Raw genomic sequence first — 6805 nt, forward strand, 5'->3', positions numbered from 1 at the left:
TACCAAAATTCCAACATTGCCATCAAGATACAGGACCAGATACTGCAACAACTTGGGTTATAAGGGCCCACAACTATCATCAATATCCTCCCACAAAGCCTGAGAGACCTACATGGGGTGAATATAGTAATCTTCAAACATAAAACTGGACCTCCTCCTGTCAAGAGTTCCAGATGAGCCTATCTAGCGGCAAGAAACGCAAATGAGGACACAACAGCAAAATCCCTCATTCAGCAAATACCACACATCAGAGGAGGTTTAGTGAAAGGGTAGCAAAGGAAATGGAGGTGCCCCAGCATGGCTGCAGCTACCTTGAAATACTAAAGAGTAAATTTATTCAATAAAATCGCCTTTGGCTTCGACCACGGACTCCAGACAAATTCTGAACCTCCTGCAAATCTTGTTTCTTCTACCAGAACAGGACAGTGAGAACAAAACGGCGAGGGCTGTTCAGCCATGGCGATAGAAAAATTATTATGAACGCTAGGAAGACGAGCTTATGAAAGGAGCTCATTGCCTTCCTAAAGACAAAACGTGCTTATACTGTCTCCTTTCATAAGCTCGTCTTCTTAGCGTTCATAATACTTTTTCTATCGTCTTGACTTACCGTTTGTTTTTACTGTTTTGTTCTCACTGTCCTGTTTTTACTGTTTTGTTCTCACTGTCCTGTTCATGTTACCACTTTCACCCTCCGCAAAAAATCCCAAATTTTATTTAATTTGCTTTGCGGGAAGGACTGTTTCAACGAAGTCGCGTAATGTCCTTGCCTTCGAACGTGGAGTAGATGAAACAGGGGCAACTGAAGAAAGGGAATGTTCTCTTTGTTGCATGTCTCGTTTCTCCATTTGTTTTTTTTTTCGTTGTTTCAAAAAACGTTCGTCTCTATGCTTTTGTTTTTATGTTTTTGTTTCGCATTGTGTTCAACGTTTTCCTTTTTTGATGTCCTGTACCCATATATGTATATATATATATATATATATATATATATATATATATATATATATATATATATATATATATATATATATATATATATGTATGTATGTAGGTATGTACATATATGTATGTATATATGCATATATTTATATATTATTTATATTATTATACGATCGAACGCCACGCATCCTTTTCCAAGTAAGTTTTATATATATATATGTGTGTGTGTGTGTGTGTGTGTGTATGGAGCACTCCGTCGGTTACGATGACACGGGTCCCAGATAATACGATCAACGGAATAGCTTGCTCATAAAATTAACGTGTAAGTGGGTGAGCACTCCACAGACACGTGTACCCTTAACGTAATTCTCAGTGAGATTCACCAAGACACAGAGTGTGACAAGGCTGGCCCTTTGAAATACAGGTACTAACCATTTTTGCCAGTTGAATGGACTGGAGCAACGTGAAATAAAGTGTCTTGCTCAAGGACACAACGCGTCGACGGGAATTGAACTCAAGACCTTACGATCGTGAGTGGAATGCCGTAACCACTTAGCCACTCTCCTTATACAGATAGATAAATGTGTATATATGTAATACCCAAAACAGTCACACCTTTTCCCCTTTTCACTCATGGCATGGTGTAGTTCAAGCCTATCATTTCCAAGGCCTTCCGTATTAGTCTTCTGTGTGGCCCATTAGGTTACCATAGTCTATGGACGCCACGAACTTCTCTGTTGCCTCAGAAACTATCCAATTTCTTTCAGTCCATATCTCTGAAGAGAATGAATGTATGTTGGATTAAATAGTTAACATCATTTTGTCCATATCGAAGTTCATCCATCTTTAAGTACGGTCCTCACTTTGCTATCTTTGCACTGCTCAATTACTGATGGGATTAGCATCTCTAATAGAGATGATAAGCGAGGCAATGTAACACACGTAAAAGAGAAACAGAAGGAAGTGAGAAAAGGATCCCAGCCCCTAACAAATATCGATGTTACCTTTCCTTTTAATTGTCGCAACTCGTGTCACTGTAACGTCATACAACTTCAGTGACCACTACAATTTGGGGTACAAAGCAAATTATAAATACCAGGGTTTGAACCTACAAGGCAGAAAGTTTCATCGGTCAATAAGAGGCCATCTTTTTTCTAAATTTTGATTTCCTCAATGATATCGTTAAGCAATCCACATTACAGTTTCCAGCTGTCTGCAATGCACGATTGATGCAGCCATTAGCTATCAACAATATTATAACCCATCTGGCAACAATGACAAGGAATATTTTCCCACCTACTTTTAAATAGAGAAATTGGCCTGAATTAAAGAGTTGATAAGTTCTGTCCTTTGGAAATGTAGACACCTTCTGCTCAAGTTCATCGGCTCATAGTCACCAGCTCTTTCCAAATTGTTCGGAGAATGAAAAATAATTTGTTGGTCAGAGTGGAACACTTTCTGTAGAATTTGTAAGGCACACCATCTTGTTCTGATACATTCTTCAATCGTGTACTTTTGATAAGGTCCCGGACACACACACACACACACACACACACACACACACACACACATATGGAAGTGACATAGGTAATTATGCAAAGAGCTTCATTAGCTTACAGCTGTTTCCGCTATAATGTGCAGTGCACTCAGAACTGAGTGCTTGTGCATACATACGCACAAACTGAAACTTGCGAGGAAATCTCACATTTCTTCAAGATGCGAACGCTACCTTAACAAACGTTTTGTACAAAATAATAAAGATAGTAAAGGCGTATGCAGGAAATTACGTGTCGCTTACCACCTTAGTTATATAGGGACGATCTTGGCCAAATATTGTCTACTTCTTCGTGATAATATAAGGTCATGTTTTTAAATGGCGTGGGTGCATTTTTCAGTCAGTGGTGGAGCAAGGATGGGTAATATAACTGATCCTACTCTGTTTAATAGATATTTCATAAATTGTTCAGATGCTCTCTACGATCGCTGTGAAAATATTTATGTATGTTACCGCACAACTGGTAAATAATTGAATCGTAGACATCTTAATTATAGATCACTCTTATTTGTATTTCTGAGAGGAGGCCTCTCGTGTGCAATTGACTGTAATATCGCTTTCAAATTTTGGCACAAGGCCAGCAATTTCGGGGTCGGGGTAAAACGATTACACCGACAGCAGTGCTTAAATGGTACTTATTTAATTGATCCCAAAAGGTGAAAAGCAAAATTGGCCTCGGTACAATTTGAACTCAGAGCATAAAGAAAAGCGAAACGCCACTAAGTATTTCGCCTGGCGTGCTTACGATTCTGCCAGCTTGCTGCCAGACTGCCGAGTGTAATATCGACGGACATAATGGAAAAGATCTTGAAACTCATACCGATAAAACGACGCGTAACATATTAGGCTTCATAGTAAATCTTGATAAAATGGATATTATTTATGAGCACAGCTCTAGAAAGTCTCGTGTGTCTCCTAAAATACCAGTATATCTTAAAGCTACGGAAAACATATTTTTCTGTAAATATTTAACGACCGTATATGAAACAGACAGACAAATCTTGATGATCAAAAAGCAGATAGATGAACATTTGTTAAGTAAATTGCAACGAAATATGGACAATAACAACAAAATATTCAGTTCAAAACAGGCATTGTGCCTATTTTGTTGTAGGGCAGAGAAACATGGACATTTTATTGAAGACATGTTAAACACTTCGACTGTTTTCATCTGAAGTAACTTTGACAAATTTTGCAAATGTCTGGAGAAAGTAAGCGAGTATTGTTGAGGTCTAAAAATTAGCGAAAGTTTAAATCATAGAAGCTCTCTTGTGAGTTGGCAAGCTGAGATGTGCAGCCATATATTTTGTATGGAAAATTAGTGAATTCCAAAGCGTCTAGACTTTACAGATCTATGTTCTGGGGAAAACCTTTCATCATGCACCGAATAACTTCTGGAAGAAGTTAATATTCTTAAAGAAGGAAAATATTTGAAATTGTAGGCGCAGATGTGGTTGTGTAGATAAGCTTCCTTCTCAAGCACATGGTTCCAGGTTCAGTTCAACTGCATGGCTGTCGGGGCATATGTCTGCTGCTACAGCTTCGGGCCTACCAAAGCCTTGAGAGTGGATTTGGTAGACGGAAACTGAAAGAAGCCTGTTGTATACACACTCGCGCGCGTCTTCGTGTTTGTGTTTTCCTCCACCATCGCTTGACAACTGATGCTGTTGTATTTACGCCCTCGTATTGTAGTGTGGTTCGGCAAATGAAATCGACAGAATAAGTATCCGGCTTAAAAAAGTAAGTACTGGGGTCGATTCATTCGGCTAGAATTCAAGGCGGTGCCCCAGCATGGCCGCAGTCTAATCACTGGAACAAGTAAAAACAAATTAAAAAAAGCATCATAAAGAAAAAAACACTCATATATGTGAAAGTATACATATCTATGCATTTTAAAGAGAATCGCAGTGAACGCGGAAACATATATAATGAAACAGACACAACATACTCTTTCTGTGATTTTGAGGCGGGGTCAGCGCATGTGTGTGTGTGTGTGTGTGTGTGTGTGTGTGTGTGTGTGTGTGTGTGTGGTGTGTGTGCATAGCTGTCACTCGCAAGCTAGCCTCACTTGATAACATGCATACTTCTTTCGTTAGTTATCATATGTGCCTATGTAGTCGCGAGCAAACATAAACACACCCTCGAAGAAAACTAACCCTGGATGTAAGAACTTAATTTTTGGAACAAATAAGAATACTTCATGGTCTTGACAACTTCGATAACCACAATGGCTTACACAACAGTAGAATTAAAAAAAGAAGAGAAGGACTTAGATGTATGCGTAGCATACACAACTCAGCGAGAGAACTCGGAAAGAGCATCTAATTTTTGTAGGCCTGAGATTGTAGCATGATGCTAAGTAGAAAGCCTTTCTGTTGGATGTAGTTTAGTATAAAAAGCAGCTCTTACAGAAGATTTGCAGATGGTCGACAACTAATTAGGTTTAGATACATTCTCGCTCCAAGAACAAGGTTAACAATCTAGGATGGCAGAAAAATCATCCAAAATCTTGACACCTAACATTTCTATAACGTTGTCCAAGACTAGTGAAGCTGAGGTTCACAATTGCTTTCTGAATATGACTGGGGATATTTTATTAGCAAAATATACAAAATTGTTTCGATTCCTCTGAAGGATGTTTTCGTGGCCTGGCTACATTGAGTCAATGAGAGCCTGGTGAGCAGTTTTCATGTCACATATGGGTGACGTCTAGGTACAGAAAAAGACGGAAGAATCAGTTGGTTGGAGGAATGCTGCGACCCAGTTTGGCTGATATGAGAGCATCGAAAATGTGCAGGAGGCTGAAGACGTTTTGCAGATTGAGAATACGCGACCGTAGCCATCGACGTGAAAAACAGATAAAAGCAACGTATGATTCTGTATGATATATAGATGGTCCGATTGTAAATCATTATCACTAAGGCATCATTTTGTTTCTTCTCCTACGATCGTTCTTGTATATGCACTGAGAATGTATGTATGTATGTATGTAGTATGTATGTATGTATATATGTATGTATATATATATATTATATATATATATATATATATATATAATATAATATATATAACCACGTGTGTATATAAACACACTTACATTTGTGTTTTAGAAGCGTCGAATGTGTATCGTACGATACAAGCAAAATAGTGATATTTCGAACGCAGTATCGCCATTACAACAGCAGAAAAATGGGTATTATTACCCTTACAAGGCAGAAAAAGAGATAGATGGAAAGACTAGCAGACATACAGACAGACAGACAGACAGACAGACAGACAGACAGACAGACAGACAGACAGATAGATAGATAGATAGATAGATAGATAGATAGATAGATAGATAGATAGATAGATAGATAGATAGATAGATAGATAGATAGATAGGTAATTTCATTTGGGTGCTAACACTGGCGTTTATTCTATTAAGCTCAACCGCGCGTCCAGGTTCTCAGGTAGACATTAGCAACCGGTGATTGCTTGTTTTAGAAAATACATGCTTGAGAGTCCACAAATATCTACAGCTTTTACAATTATAAGCAAGTCATTTTGTTACATCAATTTACAATCGTTTCAGCTGAATCCGATCTCATGAATATTGCTATATTATGTAATAACTTATGCTGCTATTGATTCTTGTGGTGTTATTGACACGTATCGAAATTCGACTCTTCAGAATTGTGTATAAAAACAATTTGCTGTTGATTTTTTAATAATCAATAATATATATAATGTAAATTAGACATATAACAAACTGAAAAGAACATAAGAAACTCAGGCTTGAATTAACCAGTCAAGACACGGGTGAATCGAAATTAAAATAGAAAAAATAAAAATCAGGAAAGAAAACGGAATATATTTGTTTTTAGACAGTATAATAAAGTATAGACTCGTTAACAGTTTCTATCTCAAAAGCTATTTTAATACAATATTCTTCAAAAGTTTTGTTTAAACGCTTTGGAAGTATAGTTATTCTATCAGCTATATAGATAGGGAATTGCAGACATATATTTATAGTGTTATCACAGGAAAATCTTTTTGTCAGCTACATTATAAGAGACAGTCAGATATTGAATTTACAAGGGTCATGGGATCGTTTATCAGAGAATTCAAAGATCACACGCACACGAATATTTACATGCGCAAACACAGACAGATAACGATGTCACAGATGCTACTAACCCTTTATATCGTATATCTTATTTACCAAAATGAAAAAGAAAATTCCAAAATTTCTATACACACAGACATTAAATGATAATGACTGTGCTTTTATACATAGAGATGAAAAATTGAAAAATTCTCCCCTCTTACTTT

General features: G+C 37.4%; 1 long non-coding RNA gene across 1 annotated transcript in view; it reads right to left on the bottom strand.

The window, feature by feature from the left end:
* Positions 1-3219: 3219 nt before the first annotated feature.
* LOC115221674 overlaps positions 3220-6805 on the bottom strand; it is a 90087-nt gene continuing 86501 nt past the window's right edge. Inside the window, exon 7 of the long non-coding RNA XR_005002859.1 lies at positions 3220-4300. This is a non-coding gene — a long non-coding RNA (uncharacterized LOC115221674). The remainder of the gene's footprint in view (positions 4301-6805) is intronic.

Source organism: Octopus sinensis, linkage group LG18, assembly GCF_006345805.1.
Source record: "Octopus sinensis linkage group LG18, ASM634580v1, whole genome shotgun sequence".
Taxonomy (NCBI): domain Eukaryota; kingdom Metazoa; phylum Mollusca; class Cephalopoda; order Octopoda; family Octopodidae; genus Octopus; species Octopus sinensis.